This window comes from Pleurodeles waltl, chromosome 10 (assembly GCF_031143425.1).
Source record: "Pleurodeles waltl isolate 20211129_DDA chromosome 10, aPleWal1.hap1.20221129, whole genome shotgun sequence".
In the NCBI taxonomy this organism is placed as follows: domain Eukaryota; kingdom Metazoa; phylum Chordata; class Amphibia; order Caudata; family Salamandridae; genus Pleurodeles; species Pleurodeles waltl.
In genome coordinates, this window is record NC_090449.1 from 171930055 (window position 1) to 171948765 (window position 18711).

Consider the following 18711-nt stretch of genomic DNA (forward strand, 5'->3'; position numbering starts at 1 on the left):
CCGATATTTGCCTCTCAGGAGGACAAAAAATAATGTTTTGTACATCACAATACTGGGGACTGTCCTGCAGCGCCATGCTTTTCTAATTCTCTCGACCCGTTGGCCGCTTTAAGCTGCAAGTCATTCTCTTCTACATGTCTTTATTAATTCCAATTTCACAACATTATGTTGATCATTTATATCTAAAAACTGTGTCTCCGAAGCCTTAACTCTCTATTGGCATTTCTGTATTTTCCAGTCCATATACGTTTTCTTCTTTGATATTAAAAGTACTAGATCACCAGCAAAATATGTGTATCTATTTCAATTTTCAACAAAATACAGTTTGCGTGCAGCTGTGAGGCTCGTGCCATAAGGGTGACTTGCAGCTAATTTAGGTTTCTTCAGTCAGGAGCACTTTGCTTGCTTAAATGAGTGTGCCAACGCCTACAACTGGAAATTAGAATAGCAAGTCTAGAATCTAACTGATTTTGGCTAAACCACACAAACTAGACACGGGTGACCTAAATGAATTCAGCCAGCTGGCATCTCTCTGAAATTGGCAAAACTAATGAAATATGTTATTAGGTTTGCTTGTCATCCTGTGCCTATGCGAAGCTACACAGCAGATTTCAAAGGCCAAATACAAAGTACAATTTTGGGACAAACGTAACTTACACTTGTGAGTAATTTTAAATGTGTAATATACTCTTACACTTTTGAGTAAATGTTCTATATTTGGCTATTCACAGAGTCACAGTGTAAATGTATCCAAAAAATTCAAATTATATGTCTCCAACCCCTCGATGTAGAGTGGTGAATTATTTGTGACTTACAACAGTATAGTTGTTACATGTCATGTAATACCGCATTTTACATTTGGTTGAACTTTGCCTCACAAGGCGGAGATCTACGCACAGAAAAAAGTGCACAACAAAAGGCCCTAATGTGTTTTAAGGGAGGCGTTTTAATAATGTAAACGTTTCTTACTAGATTTAAATTGCTTTCAATGTGTAGGTGCCACACTGACGTATTAAATGCGTTGATATGACTATACCAGTTTCACAGTTAATGTGCAGTCATTAGGTCGTTAGTGGCTCATTTAAACTTGAATGAAAGATCACTAAATTGCTTGGTTGGCAGAGGCCATACCCCTGGCACTTTGATAAAAAAAAGGCACTTTCAGCAAAACTGCTGAGTGGACTGCCCTCCGATAATGCAGTTGTGCCACGGATCCAATCTGGTAACATGTTAACACATTTGTTAATACATTGCCAGGTAAAATGTTTATAAGAGTTACTTGAACCTATTAACATATTACTTATTATGCATTTTTAAATTAAATATATTTGAAAATGAGAAAATGCAATGCAATTGAGTACTATTGAATTGTTGATTATGCTATGCGAATTTCAAGCCGTCTCATTAGTTGACATCTATAATTCAGAATACTGTAATTTGCACTCATTCTGGACAAAAAAGAATTAATGAGTAAGTGTTTCGTCCTGTGAAATACAAGTTTTAAAATAACTGCTAATCGTGCCTTAACAAGAGCTAGGCATGCAGCATGTATTCGGTTAAAACGCTGGGCTAAACATCACAGAGCAGGATTAGTTTGCAGCTGCTGCAAAGGGATATTGAGGCTCTTCTTGCACTCATATATTTAAACTTTGGGAGCTTCACATTTTGAAAAGTAACCAAACAATATGCAAAGTGAAACCTGAATGACTTATAAAACCTCGCACCCCACTATTTTATAAATATAATGTTTTTCTCTTCCCTGTATCCCCTTTTTTAATTTACATAGGTTAATCACTTATGTTTAAATGACGAATATGAAATGCATGCTTGTTTCATGTCACATTTCCTTACAACTCGATCATCGAGTCTGACTATTATACTCATGGTATTTAAGCAGAGCTGCATGACATATTCTAATATGATTATTGTTGAGTTGTGAACAAAGTTTAATGAAAACTGATCATTTGATATCTCATTTATTATTACAGTCCAAAAAGCGGGGTTTTTACAGAATGAAAATTAATTAAGGGGCATCAGGCCCCTCTCTGCTAATTGTTTATTCTAAAAGATGCAACAATGACCAATTATATCATAGTTAGAAACAGAGTGTGAAGGGCTAAACAGGGACTTTGGGCCTGATTATGATTTGGTGGATGGGATGACCTGTCCGCCGAACTTCCGAAGGGGAGGTTGCCTCCACACTGACTACCTCCCTGCCGGCCCATAAAGACTTTCCAGCTGGGCTGACGGGTGGAAATCAAGGTTTCTGCCCATCAGAATGTGGCGGCAGCATTGTCACCAGCTCATTATAGAGCCAGTGGCAATGCTGCCGCCTGCAGGAGTCACCAGCACCCTCGTAATGCTCACTGTCCGCACAAGAGACAATGAGCATTGCGAGGATGCTGGGCAGGAGGACCCCGGCACTGCCCATGGCAAATGCATGGGCTGTGTAGAGGTCTCCCTGTGGCCCCCTGCATCTGTTCTCTGCCAGCCTTTTCATGGTAGTGAAACCAGGTCGTAATCAGCAGTGCGGTGCTGAGTTCAGAGCCGCCCTAACCGATTCCGGCCTGGACTGCCATCAGCCCGTCGGGAACATTGTGCTCGGCGGAGACAACAGTCTTTTGGTGTCGGACTACCAAACTTTTAATTTGGCATTCGGACCGCCAAACTGGTGAAGGTCAGGACCGCCACCACGAGGATGGTGGTCTCAAGACTGCCAGCCTCGTAATGAGGCCCTTTGTGCCAGAAGACAGAGAAAAGATAGGCCATGCAGAACTGCTTCACCTACTTTTGTTGAAGGCTAGTGGGAGACTCTTTCAGCCTTCACTTGCTGTGGGTTTCTCGGTCTTCCTCCTAGAGCAGACGAGAATAGCAGACTGTACTATTACATTCAAAAAGAATGTCATCATTTGAAGCTGGTATGAGAGTGTAAACCTTCTTTGAAACTCGAACTAGACATTTATTTTGATGCCTAGTTTAACTTAGTAACCCAGTAGATAAGGTTGGGTTGATTAAAAGCTAAACAGCTAAAATGTTGGAATCTTGTCTGCTGTTCACATTACTCATAAATGTTAAAGCTATTGTTCACTTTGTTTTGTCATAGTTAAAATTCATATTGTGTGCAGAAGAACAGGTTTTAGTTTTGAAACCAATCTTAAAGTGTATCCATTGTTTCCTACCTATAGTTCTTGAGTGTGTATTTATGTCATAAAAGAGTGCTTGGGTTTCTCCAAACCTCCCTGTGATATTCACATGATCAATTGTTAATTGAAACTTATTTTTTTAATTAATATTTAATTAATGGAAATAAATGAAATTAAAATTATTTTTGGAGGTTTAAATTAAAAGACAAATTCACACCTAAACAGAAAAAATGTTTTATTATGTAGTGATAACTTTTAAAAGTGGTATATAGAATTAGAGATTTCAAAATTAAATTTACTGTTATTTTAAAAATAAAATATGTTATATTTCAATCATAAATATATCCTTTATAATTTATGTAACATTAAATGATATCTACGTGTTTACTTTTAACCACTTTACATATTTTAGTTTAATTTAATATTATTTTTGTATGGGGCTTTACTTAAATTCGCTACCTCCATTACTTTCTATGGATGGGTGTTGCAGTATCATTTATTTGAACTTACTACAGTTTTTTTTAGTAGTGACGTACACTCGTATTTTGTGAAAAAGTTAAAAGTAATAATCGTAATTAAAGGTGCCAAAAAAAGCCCACTTACTTACATGTCACAAAGATGATCATTTATAGACACTTTGAGATCCCTCAGTCGAAAGGCCTATGTTTATTCCTTTTATTCTTCACCCCATGATTCATATGGGCATTTAGACCGCATTCTCTGCTCACAATCCCTCATGCCTACACTCATGCAAGCTGACTACCTAGGTAGGGTGGTCTCTGACCATGACGCTCATATCTTAGACATCAGCTGGGGAACCCCACACCCTCTAAACCCTACATGGTGTCTCCTGCTTGAATATTTAGAAGAGTAGCATTCTGGGACAACCAGGCCAACCATATCCAAGATTTCTTTAAAATAAACACAGGTGCAGCCTCCAACAGGCTCCTTGAATGGGATGCATTTAAGGTGGTCACTCAAGGCCAATGTCTACAAGAGATTGTCGGAGTGTGCCAGATATTGTACAAGGAAATTGAAGAGGCAGAGCTCTGTTTAACCCCGTTAGAGCATCCAGTTGAACAATATCCATCTAATATTCCGGAACTGGTCAATGCCAAATGTCAACACGCCTCCCTACTGTAGTACCTTCTTTGCTATAACCTCTCTGCCTATGCGACTATGGAGGGTCACAAGTCAGGACAACTCCTAGCCTGGCTTGTTCAACATACCCTACTGGGACCCAATTCCACACACATTTGGAGATTCTATCTGCATTCAAGAAATACTACTACTCTATATACCACTCGCAAGGGCAAATTCCTGAGATAGCGATTGCGGCATTCCTAGACCCTCTCCCCCTGCAGCGAATAGACTCCACCACTCACACTGCATTAGACATCTCATTACCCCAGATGATGTTAAACAGTCAATTTGGGATCTAGCCCAAAACAAAACCCCAGGTTTAGATGGCCTGCTGATAGAGTACTATAGCACATTGATGACACCTTCGCCCCCATCCTCACAGCTATGTACAACGAGACCCTGCAACTCAACCACTTACCATCTTCCCTTCCCGAAATCACTCCTAGTCTTGATCCCCAAAACTGGATGCAACCCAATCACATATCTTCCTTCCACCCCATCTCCATACTCGCCAGGGATGCCCCCTCTCATCATTATTTTCCCCGGTGGCTATTGAACCACTGTTAGCCCTGCTTCAATTGAGCTGAGAGTAATGGGGTATACCTCTCTCGGACAGGACACAAGCAGTTTCACTCTACATGGATGATCTCCTCCTGTACCTGCAGGCCATTGGAATGGCCCCCACCTCAATTCTAGCTGCCCTTTGGTCCTTCGCGGAAGTGTCGGGACTCCAAGTAAACTAGAGAAAATCATCAATATACGCACTCCATGTTTCTCTCCCCCTGACAGACTTAATCATAGACGGATCCACTCTCTGTTGGACTGCTTCTGCAGTGCACTACCTGGGCATCCACCTATATCACACTCCCCTTTAGATATATTCAAGGGTAACATACACTCAGTACTGACTTCGCTCAAATCCCAGGTTTCCTTCTGGATTAAACTCCCTCTGGTCACCCCTGTCCACATTGCATTATCCAAAATTATAATGCTACCTCGTCTCCTCTACTTCTTTGCCAACCTCCCGGTGATCCCCCAAAGACTTTTTCAAAAGGACTAGACTCCTTACTAATAGAACTTGTCTGGGGCAGAGGACGACTGATAGTGGGTCTGGAGAAACTACATATGACAGCTGGAGACGGTGAGCTGAGTGCCACCTCCATTGAACTCTATGTGCTGGGCACAACCTAGGGGAGACAGGCTACCATTCTCCACCCTTGACCCCCAAAGCCATTAAACACCTCATTCCACATACTCCATAAAGCCTATCTCACCCCATCACAACTTAATAAGCACTTTACCGAGGTGAACCTGGCCTGTCTCCACTGCCATACAAAGGATGCCGGTCTCCACATCATGCTGAGGACATGCCCAGGTCTCTGGGCCAACTGGCATGCAGTCCACAACACCCTACATGAGGAACTTACTAACCTCAACTTCCCTCTGCACCTTTAAACTCTGGAAGAACCAGGTTGTCCACACTTGTTTTGCTAACTTGCCCATCATACTAGCTAAGCACGCACTCACTCTACACTGGAAGGCTCCCATGGCTCCACTCATTGGAGGCCTGGCTCGGGGCAATGCCAAAGTGGGGGGTAGCGGAAAGTACTGCACTCCCTCAGGAGGAGGCCTGGCGGATTTGCCAACGACCCATATCACCAGCATGGGACACTATGCCCTCGGAATTTAACCATCTCACATCCTCTCTCTCCCAAGACGCATGAATAGCTCCTGTGACATTCCCTTCACCTCACTCAATTGACTAACTGATGGCCTTGTCTGCTGAATCTTACCGCCATACAATATACTCATGGCCACTTACCACCCAGCCTGAGTCGAGATAGGCTATATCAACCTGATCCCCCCTGACTGCTCTCGACTACTCCTCAATCTTACCTGGATAGCTGAGTCCACCTAACTCTTTACCTCCCCCTGTTCACTGTTGCATGAACATTCTTACTCTTCACATCCATATGTGTTTAAGATCTTTCTGCCACCCTTAATGTGTCGACTTCAATGTCTCAGCTTCCACGCTCAAAACTGTACGACTTACCGTCGCCTACTAGACATGTTAATTTGGGTGATGCTTGAATGTGATCCTTTTTATTATTCAATTTCCCCCTTTTTATCCTTATTTCTCTTCTTCCTAAGTTTTTGGACTGTTTCTGTTGCTATAAAATCAGTAAAGAGAACGTTAAAAAAGTGGGTCTGTATGTGTATGATGTGTGCACATGTGTATGTGTTTGTCTGTGTGTGTGTGTGAATCGTGTGTATTTAAGTGTCATTTGGTGTCAAATGACACCTGAAACAGGTGAGTGAGACCAGATGTCCGGATGAGCCTAGCTGACAGAACCAATGACTTATTTTTGATATAAAAAAGACTGACCAATGACCAGCTCAGGTCCAAGTACCGAAGGAGGGTATACTAGGGCAATGGGCAGAACAAGCAGCTGCGCTGACAACGACATCAGGGGGACGTCACTGTGTAGTGTGGTGACACTGATTTGATATCCAGCCCATCTGATGGTAACAATGAAGTATTATATGGTATGTGAACATGTGTAACTCTGGAATTAATGGGAGTGAAGGGATTCCCTATCTAGTTACCTCAGGTGCAGTCAAGCGAAAGAAGGACATCATGAAGCCAGTAACTTAGCTGAAAGGAAGGTCTAATAAGAGCACTAGCAGAGTTAGTGAAAGAGAGATATCCGCCCAAGAGTACTGACTCTAAACATACCTTGGAGGAAATATTTTGAAACGTTGTTGAGCTAAATGTAAAAGGCTGATGATAGTCAAGGACACCCAACATATTGGTAATGTAAGAAATTAAAGTAAGTGAATGATAACCCATCTCAAAAGTGACGTGTAAATAGTCTTCTGAAAGTGCAAGATGAATTTTATGACAAGACCGGAGGCTCCTATCATGCGTTTCTTTTCTTGCTTTAATAAAACAGCAGCAAGTGAAGAAAACTACAAATCCCATGAGCGCAGAGAAAACCAGCCAATGGGAAACAAGTTGTAGTCCATTTACAATAACCAATGAATATCAATGTATGCTATTATGACGTAACTGGACTGTGAACAGCCCTCTTTTCTTGCTGCTTGCAGCCGGTTAAGTCATTTTTCTTCATTACTCCACGTTTATTATATGTTTTCACTGTTAACGTTGGTTTTAATTTATGTATTTTATTGCCCTTACTCGCGCTGCTTTCTGCTATTATTAACCTTGTTTTTCCTTCCTAGTCGGCAAGTTGCTGCATTAGTTTTTCCCTGCTGCTCTTGCACTCTCCTTCGCGCGTGCTGTGCTCCTTAGGAGCTGTTTCAACCGTTCCACACATGTTGTGCCGTTATTCTCGCCCCGCGCTTGAGGAACGAGCTGTTTTGCCTTCTGCCTCGCATTTCAGTAACACCGCCTGCCTCGCGTCTGCCTCGCATTTCAACAACAAAGGGTCTCCAGCCCCACGCTTACCGGACACGTTTGTTGACCGGACGAGCTCCTCTATTCCGTGTGGACTCACAGTAGGAAGTTTTGTTCACACCCAGGGGTGGGGTTTCTTTTTTTTTTTTTGTTTCCTTTCCCAGTTAACCCTTAAACTCCTGGTTTCACTGTCTATTCCTTGTCCCTGCAGTAAATATGGAGTCTGGCAGTGCCACTTCACTTCAGGTTGATCCTGAGGAAGTTTCTGCCATCAAACAAGACATAAATGTGTTTATACAGAACTCTGTACAGCAAGTTGTAAATAGTTCCATAAATAAATTATCTAAAAATCTGGAATCTTCAGTTTTGAAAATGCTCAACAAGTCATTATCAGCCCAGTCTGCAGGGGAGTGCAGACAGCGCCCTTCACCCATGTAAACAAATACACAAAAATCGGCGCTAAAGATTTGTGAGGTTCCCTCACCCATGGCAGAGGACATGGTTCCTCAAAAGGCTCCAACTAAGGAGAATAAAATTCCAGAAAGTACATCTCAAAAACGCAAGGCAAAAACTAAACACATTATGGGGGTCATTACAACATTGGCGGTAAAAGCCGCTTACCGCCGTGCAGAAGACCGCCAACACACTGCCGCGCCCGCGGAAATCCACCACAGCTATTATGACCCACAGCACGGAATCCGCCAAAATTCAGACACCCACGCAAGTCCGCCACACCAAAGGTCAGTGACAAACTGGCGATAACAAAACCTCCACCGTCACGCCAACAGAAATACGCCCACAGTATCACGACACACGAATCCACGCAGTGGTCTTTCAACCGCGGTAATCCATTGGCGGTACACACCGCCGCGCTCAAAATACACACACACATACAAAACACAGCCACATTGGACAATTCAAAATACACACACCTGATACACATACACACACCACTCCCACACACCCAATACAATATAAAACACACACCCACATCACCCACAAACCCCTATGACCACAATTGAGAAAGAAGCGCAGAGAGAGACACCACCATCAACAATACTAGCATCCACAGGCACACCAGAACATCACCCACATAACTTCCATGCACCTCACACAACACCCCACTACATATCAGCACACTTATCACCACACACACCACCCCACACATCACCCACACCACCCCATGACACGGCAAAGACACCCCAGGTTCTCGGAGGATGAGCTCAGGGTCATGGTGGAGGAAATCATCCGGGTAGAGCCACAGCTATTCGGATCACAGGTGCAGCACACCTCCATTGCAAGGAAGATGGAGCTATGGCGAAGAATAGTGGACAGGGTCAACGCAGTGGGACAGCACCCAAGAAATTGAGATGACATTAGGAAGAGGTGGAACGACCTACGGGGGGAGGTGCGTTCCGTGGTCTCAGGACACCACCTTGCGGTTCAGCGGACTGGCGGCAGACCCCCACCTCCTCCCCCACAACTAACAACATGGGAGGAGCAGGTCTTGGCGATTCTGCATCCTGAGGGCCTCGCAGGAGTAGATGGAGGAATGGACTCTGGTAAGTCAAATCTTAACTATTACATCCCCCACCCTACCTGCATGGCATCACCTACCACCACCCTCACCCCCATCACTCCAACTCCTCACGAATGTCCCAACATCACAAACCACACATCCCAACACCAAGCCCTGCATGCAACACCAAAGCATGGACACCCATCACCAAAGCATGCCCACTGCACAAACCCATACACCCCCCTAAACCATCATCACACAAGGTCCCACACAGGAATGCAAGCACTGGGTTACACGGTCACCCACCCATTGCACACCATGGCACACACAGATGTAATAAACATCCTTTTATACCCCTGCAGGACCCCTACCCAACCTCACCGGACAGGAGGGTCCACACATGTCCACACCACCAACAGAAGAGGCCCACAGTGATGACAGCAGCTGTGTCCAACTCGATCTAGATGACCAGCCCGGCCCATCGGGGACCTCGGGACAGTCGGTTCCCATCACAGTCACAGGCCACTACAGAGCTTCCCCCCTCTGGAAACACCAGAACAGCACCCACCCAGTGGGCCCATACCTCTGTCCCCAGGACACGTCAAGCAGCAGTGTGTCCACCATCCACTACCTCTGTCCTTAGCAGGATGAAGCACTCTGGTCACCATGCCCCCTCCAGAACCAGTGGAGAAAGGCATCCACTACCTCAGTCCTTGGCAGGATGAAGCACTCTGGGCACAAGGCCCCCTCCAGAACCAGTGGAGAGATACATCCACTACCTCTGTCCTTGGCAGGATGAAGCACTCTGGGCACCATGCCCCCTCCAGAACCAGTGGAGAGATACATCCACTACCTCTGTCCTTAGCAGGATGAAGCACTCTGGGCACCATGCCCCCTCCAGAAACAGTGGAGAGATACATCCACTACCTCTGTCCTTAGCAGGATGAAGCACTCTGGGCACCATGCCCCCCTCCACAACCAGTGGAGAGATACATCTACTACCTCTGTCCTTAGCAGGATGAAGCACTCTGGGCACCATGCCCCCTCCAGAACCGGTGGAGAAAGGCATCCACTTGAGAGACTGTGGCTTTGCACTCCCCACAATGGAACAGTGGGCAACCCACCCACTGTAGAGACTTGAGAGACTGTGGCTTTGCACTCCCCAGGATGGAACAGTGGGCAACCCACCCACTGGAGAGACTTAAGAGACTGTGACTTTGCACTCCCCAGGATGGAACAGTGGGCAACCCACCCACTGGAGAGACTTGAGAGGCTGTGGCTTTGTACTCCCCAGGATGGAACAGTGGGCATCCCACCCACTGTAGAGACTTGAGAGACTGTGGCTTTGCACTCCCCAGGATGGAACAGTGGGCATGTGGCCCCTCGTGGATTTGGCGTCGTGCACTCAACCGGCTGAGGTGCCCCCCCTTTACCTCCCCCTGAGGTGCCTGTTTTCTTGCTCTCTGATGCCCCTGCAGTGTTCTCTCCGTCACTGTCGGGGATCTTGTGTGGGCCTCGCCCATACCGTGTGGGCCCAGTGTTCCACGGACTTCATTGGAGCACTAACTAGACTACTAAGCTTGGTGTATATTTTGTTTATGGTGTACATATATATTTTTCCGTACTTGATTTTAATATATTACAATGGTTACACTAATTTCCTTTTGTCTTTGCATTCTTCCGGGGGGGGTTGGGGGGTGTAACTATAATGTATAAATATGTATTAGTGTGTGTGTTGTAGTGGGTGAGGGTGGGGGTATTGCGTGTGTGTGTCCCTGTTTTTCCCCTCCCCCCTCCCCTGTGTCGCAGGTGCAGTACTCACCGTTGTCTTCGCCGCCGGTGTTCATGCTCCTGGTAGAGGAGCAAGAAGATGAGGGCTGGCAGGATGTGCAGCTCTGGTTCCATGGCGTCCGGATTCCTCGTGGGTTGTGTAGAGGTGAGCGTTTTCCCTTCGAAGTCCTGTTTCCGCCGTGTTTTTGTCCGCGGTGAATCCACCCCGGAAAAGGTGGCGGATTGGTAGTTTGTGATACTGTGGGCGGTACTTTGTCTTCCGCCTGTCTGTTGGCGGTGACCGCCAAGCTGTTTGTCTGTACCGCAGTGGCAGTCGGAGTGTTAAAGTGGCTGTCTTTGTTGGCGGTTTCCGCCACGGTCGTAATTCAAATTTTTTTACTGCCGGCCTGTTGGCGGTCTTACCGCCGCTTTAACACCGTCCTCCAGCGTTGTAATGACCACCTATGTCTCCTTTAATAATTTCCTCCATACCAGACACTGATGATGATGTACCTGATGCTGATTCAGATGCTGATCCATCTGACCATGATGATTTTTGTTCTTCACCTATTTCCTAAACCTAAACTTTCCTCCTCTGAGGCCTTCACTGCCAAACTGCTTCTGGATTGTGAAGGTTTGCCTATGTTTGATCCCTCTTTTATTTTACACCCCAATTCGACTGAATGTTTCCCAGCCGCTCATGTGGGGGATTATGTGTTGGCCAAATTATTTTGTCCACTGGATAAACAAACACGAGCCAAGCTCAGATCAGAGTGTCATCAGCCCTCTCTGGCGCATAAGTCTTCCACTACGCCTACCATTGACCAACCCATCCTAACATTCTTCATCAAATTTGGCAAAGATCCTCGGAAAGGAACTGATAAAGCCTGGTCCTCTTGTCAGGACAAACTGTTGGATGTCATTGGCCCTCTCACCCGTATATTTGACATGGCTGAATCCGCCAGAATCGATGGCTCTTATATTGATCCCGAGGAACCCTCCCCATGGGTTCAGAGGTCTGTTTGCCTTCTGGGGAATGCTAACGCTGCTATTTCTCAAGAAAGGCGCAAATGTATTCTACTCAAACTAGACCCTAAACTTGTACACCTAGCCACAATCCAATCTCAGGTTAAAACAGATGGGTTTTCTATTTGGAGACAACTTCATTTAAGAACTGGGCAAATACGTTGCCACGTTTACCTCGCTGGACAAGGCTCAACAGTCTTTAAAGAAAATGTTTAACCAGCGGGTTTTCACCAGGGCCGGCAGAGGCAGGAGCCACTTTGCTGGCCGCTCCTACTACAATCAAGGCTCCCGTGGCAACTACAACTCAGCCTACCAAGAATTCAGGCCACAGTTTTATCCGCAAAGGGCCAGAGGTTTTCGCACCAGAGGCTTCAGGAATGCCAGAAATGCCAACCAAACAGGTAAATCCTTTCCTTTCTCATGTCTCCGTGGGCGGTCGCCTTTGTCATTTTTTCCCAAATTTGTTATTAATCACCTCAGATCCTTGGGTTCTAAACACCATTCAGGGTTATACGATAGAATTCTACTCAACCCCAGTGTAAGCCGTTGCTCCTCCTCTTCCTCGTTTCTCTACAGATATGTCTGCTCTTATTTCCTCGGAAGTCCACTCTTCTGCAGAAACGAGCCATTGCTCTCACTCATCCAGATCCTTCAGGTTTCACCAGCTCCATTTTCTTGGTTCAAAAGAAGAACAAGAAAATGCGACCTGTTATCAATCTCAAGTTTTTCAACCAATTTGTTGTTTAGCGCCATTTCAAGATGGAAACCATCCTCCATCTCAGAGACTCGCTGCTTCAGAACGATTGGATGGTTCGCTTGGATTTGCAGGATGCTTACTTGGTCGTCCCGATCCACCCAGAACACAGGAAGTTTCTCCAATTTCAATGGCTCGACCAATTCTTTCACTTTACATCTCTACCTTTCGGTCTCTCTTCCGCTCCAAGCTCATGAAGCCAATGGTGGTACACCTCAGGGCTCAGGGTGTAAGACTTCTCATTTATCTGGACGATATTCTCCTCATGAGTCAATCGCCACAATTACTTACAACTCACCTCAATTTAATCTGTGCTCTTCTATCGGACTTGGGGTTCATCATCAACAAGGAGAAATCTCTTCTTCTCCCTAATATAGAATTCTTAGGATTTCTAAGAAATTCAGTTTCGGCCACCCTGCTACTTCCTTCTGCAAAAATAAAATCTATAAAGTCAGAGATTCTTCAAGTATTACGTCATTCGTCCATTTCCCTAAGAACTCTCGCCCGCGTCGTTGGTCTTCTTTCTTCTTCCATACAGGCTATATTTCCAGGTCCCTTGCATTACTGGGCCCTTCAGCATTTAAAGATTCAACATTTACGCAAAGGGCTTTCTTACGCAGACACTATTCCTCTAGTTCATGATTCTCGTACAGAACTGCAATGGTGGATAGACCATTTAGATGCCTGGAACGGGAGAACTATCTTTCCATCAGCCCCAGATCTTGTTTTAGAGTCGATGCAAGTCTAACCGGCTGGGGGGCCCATTTTGGTCCAATCTCGACTGGAGGTTCATGGCCGTTAGAGGAGTCCAAATTGCATATCAATTGTTTAGAGATGCTTGTAGGCTCCTTTGCAATCAGAAGCCTCGCAAAGAACAAGGTCTGTTGCGCTATCCTTCTCAGGATGGACAATATTTCGGCAGTCCGATACATAAATCTCGGGGGTATAAGATCCAAACCTCTAGCAGAATTTGCAAAGAGTTTTTTGGGAATTCTGCCTTACAAACCAAATTTCGGTGAATGCAGAGTATCTTCCGGTAACTCTCAACTCCATTGCCGATTGGCACTCTCGTCATCTCCACGACTCAAGAGATTGGAAGCTTCGTCCCGCGATCTTTCATTTTCAACAAGACAAATGGGGGCCCCTGACGATCGACTTGTTCGCGTCTTGCCTCAACTCGCAACTCCCTCAATTTTACAGCTGGCATCCGGACCCTCTGGCCCTGGCCTCCAATTCATTTCTTCAAGACTGGTCCAAGTCCCTTTCTTACGCTTTTCCCCCCTTTGTTATGATCAGCAGGGTGCTAGCTCAGGTTCGTCGTCAGCAAGCCACTTTAATTCTTATTGCTCCATTCTGGCAATCCCAGATTTGATTTCCAACTCTTCTGGAACTAGCCATAGATTTTCCTTTTCTCATTCCTACTTTCCCAGACCTCCTTTTGGACCCTCTGCAGCACCCACACAACCTCATTTTGGACAACCTTCTTTCTCTTTCAGCATGGAAAATTTTGGGAATTCCCAACATTTCCCTCTCATTTCGTCGCAAGCTTTGGAATATATCAGACAATCCTGGGCTCCTGGAACAAGAAAAGCCTATAAGTCAGCTTGGGCTTTATGGCATAGCTGGTGTCTGTGAAAACATATTGATTCGTTTTCAGCAGATGCCACTTTTATAGTGAATTTTCTTGCTGCTGAGGCTAGTAAGGGCAAATCCTTTCGTACTATTAATTTGTACAGGTCAGCCATCTCCTCTAATCACCAGTTTGTCAATGGAGAGCCGGTGGGTGAATACCCGCTTATTTGCCGCCTTTTAAAGGGAGTAAAGTTTTCTAATCCACTGCTACCTAAACACAGATTCTTGTGGGATGTTAATGTAGTTCTGAATTTCTTCCTCTCATGGCCTGACAATTCGTCCCTTACTCTGAAGATGTTGTCGGCCAAACTCACTATGTTGTTGTGTCTTATTTCTATTAAACGTCTTTCTGATGTCAAAGCTTCAGATATTTCCTCTAGACAGTTTACTCCTTCTGGTGTGTTATTTACTGTGTCTCGAAGAACAAAAACAAATTTACAGTCTGTTTTTTACCCATATTTTCCGTATCATCCCAAATTATGTGTAGCACAATGTTTAAAAGCTTACGAGCACATGACTGGTCATCTAAGAATGTCCTCAACTCATCAACTCCTTATATCCTTCAGGAAGCCTTACAAGCCTGTATCTTCGGCTACTTTGGGCCGCTGGGTTAAATGGATTATGTCTTTGGCTGGGATTGACACCTCCAAATTTGGAGCCCACTCTTCCAGAGGCGCTATGGCATCCAAAGCCTTTTTGATGGGTTCCCGTCTTGAGGTCATTCTTAGATCTGCAGATTGGTCTAATGACAATGTATTTAGAGTCTTTTATTGTAAACCTGTAGATAATGTTTCTATGAATGTCATTAATTTGCTTTAAAAATGCATAATAGGAGCCTCCGGTCTTGTCACAAAATGTAGATTTTCCTAGTTTTAATGACAGAGGGGGTCATTCTGACCCCGGCGGACAGGCCGGCGGTGCCCCGCAGGGCATTCTGACCGCGGCGGTTCGGCCGCGGTCAGATGCGGAAAACCGGCGGTCTCCCGCCGGTTTTCCGCTGCCCATAAGAATCCTCCATGGCGGCAGAGCGCACTCCGCCGCCAAGGGGATTCTGTCACCCCCTACCGCCATCCTGTTCCTGGCGGGTCTCCCGCCATGAACAGGATGGCGGTAGGGGGTGCCGCGGGGCCCCTGGGTGCCCCTGCAGTGCCCATGTCAATGGCATGGGCACTGCAGGGGCCCCCGTAAGAGGGCCCCACCTTGTATTTCAGTGTCTGCTTTGCAGACACTGAAATACGCGACGGGTGCCGCTGCACCCGTCGCACCTTCCCACTCCGCCGGCTCAAATCTTAGCCGGCGTCCTCGCCGAAAGGATGATTTGCCCTGGGCTGGCGGGCGGCCTTTTGGCGGTCGCCCGCCAGCCTAGGGCAAATCCCAAAATACCCTCAGCGGTCTTTCGACCGCGGAGCGGTATTTTGGTGGGGGAAGTCTGGCGGGCGGCCTCCGCCGCCCGCCAGACTTAGAATGACCCCCAGAATGTCTTAATTTTATTAAAGACACGGAGGCGAGTATTATCCAACCCTTATTTAGTAACTATTGTTTGTTTCTACTTCTCCCATCCCTTTAGTGTCAACATCGTCTGTTCAACCTGCTACCTAAGTCATCGCTTCATGGTGTGGATGCTCCATCAACGTCTACGCTTTCACCTTATCCACTTCTTTGTTTGGCGGATCACCAGTGTGCTTCTCTTCACCGGCAGTTTCCTGGACTTATGAACTTTTGCACCGAGTTGTTATCTTTTATTATGGCTGTTCTCATTTTGGCTTCTATTTTCCCTTTATTTCGTACCAGCTGAATTTTAAGCGCAAGAAAAGAGGGCTGTTCACAGTCCAGTTACATCATAATATCATACATAGATATTAATTGGTTATTGTAAATGGACTACAACTTGTTTCCCATTGGCTGGTTTTCTCTGCACTCATAGGATTTGTAGTTTTCTTCACTTGCTGCTGTTTTATTAAAGCAAGAAAAGAAATGCATAATACTCGCCTTCCTGTCGACTTTCCGTCATTAAAACTAGGAAAATCTACATTTTATAGCAGAAAAACTCATTAGTCCTCTGAGATCTGACTGAAGCCTGCACTTATCTTTGCCAATGTGACCAGACGGAAGATAAATAAACCTATGCAAAATGTTTGATGTGCTGGTGTAATGTGGTACAATTCCCGAAATTGCATACACGAAGCATGCTACATTTTTTCCATTTCAAATAAGACAACATTTAGAGTATTTCTTCGCATCCGGAGCTTGGTATGAGTAGAAAGCATCCCACCAAGAGACATTTTTCGCTTGGACAAGACGTTTCCTCCTCGAACTGGTCTTCTGGCATTAACTCGCCTTACTTTTTTTGTGTGAGCTATTCCCTCGTAAAGGAAATTTCCTGGGCATACTTTCAAAATGTATTTCGAGAAATTTGCGTAATTCCACAAAAAATACTCATATATTTCGAGGACCATAAATTTGACATGTTTAAATGCCTTTGTATTAAGAGAATGCAAACCATTTGTCATTTCGTTGTATTTGTGGTATGGCTTACTGTAGCAAATGGGCTATTTGGTCTAACAAATTATTGAAAAGCTTACAGTAATCCTATATTGTACTCCTGATCTATTTTTATTAATTATGTTTCTTTCCAAGTATGTTTCATTTGTAATAATCTACTGATAACCCTGGATAAAAGAAGCATTCAGCTTTACATAAACCATAATTCCTAGTAGGTTGAATGGGGGTGAGGTATTTCGATTGCCCAGTAAGTACTGGCACCATTGTATGTATTTACTAGGTGCAGTAAATATCTCTTATTGCACGTTTTCGGTCACTAGATGGGTCGTAAAATGCAGAATTGAGTGCCTGTCTTCCGCACCAAAGTTCGATTGTGTTGATATTTACTGGACATGTTCCCCTGGCAGAATGCAGCTGGTTTCACCACCCTAACTGTACCTGGCGAAATATTAGTATGTGCAGTAACAGTCTGTGCCATGTGTGTGAAAATGTACAACCCCACTAGGAGTTGCGTCATTGATTGTGCTTCTGCAGGTATTGAGTTGAATTGGCTGTTTTGAGATGGTACCTTCGAATCTCCTCTTCTGTCTAGTGGGTGAAGAAACAGAAGGTGTGCACAACCCACCACCTTGGCATCTAATGCACCTGGAAAGAAAATGAAATCGAGTGCGAATGATTGGTTACAATTTGGTCAGCTGACTGAAATATTTCACGTTTTGAGGAAAGTGTTCTGAGACAATTTAAGCATCACACACTAATTCACAGGATGCAAAAAAAGGAAAACACCACACATTTCTGTTCAGGGTCGATCCCTAGAGATGGTCACAATCCACCTTCAGGCTATTCGTTCCAATATGTAGTAGTACAAACAAATGTCCCATATTATATCAAAACTATAGATAGCTCTTGTGTGCCTCTTTCTTTAAGGATTTCACCACAGCATCAAGACACTTGCCATATTACCGAGGTAACATCCCGAATGACCTCCTCTAATTATCCGTCTCTATAAACACACATGATCCCAACTCTACTCATGACTTCTTAACTCTTGTTATAATGACATTTTCCTCTCTGATCATTATTCCCACACAGTACTGATTCTGTAATTCTCAATTAGCTGTTTATTACTAGAGGTGATTAATTTATTTTATACACCGGCATCATCTCCTGAAAATTCTAACAACTGGTTTTGAGTGTTTCGCAGAATTTTTGCCTTTCCAACCTTTTTAGGGTCGAGTGCGTAAAGCGTTCTGTCCCTGTTGTAATCTCTCTATGTGCTTGTAACCACGCCCATATCACTCCCATCATCGTGGGCCTGCCTTTTAAAAGTCCTAGATTTCATTAGTGAAAGGCATGCATACGTCATGCCTTTTCTGGTGTTTATCCCTCCCCAAGAGCACCTGCCAACTACTGAAAAGAAAACATAGGAGGCTCCATGTTTTACGTATGGTTTCTGGACTACTTTTTCTCTTTATTTCGCAGGCAGTGTGATCTCGCTGGGCAGTAGTCGAGCGCTTTGTATGACATCGATCTTGTTACATGGATAATTTCACTTTTGCAGGTAACATGGATAATTACCGCTCCTCTGTTGTATCGAGGTGGCTTTATCGCTTGAATTCTGGTGACAATAATACTAATAGCACCTTTTTTTGTGAGGCCCTTGGCGTCTCTCTTATGCTGGTAAGCACTGTAAGTCCCAGGTGTTAATATTACATAACTTACTATACTCCGGTGTTGCAGACCCTCGTTTCTTTGCTGCTCCAATCGCCGAGAGTGTCTGGGCTATAATCGTGGACGCGGTGAA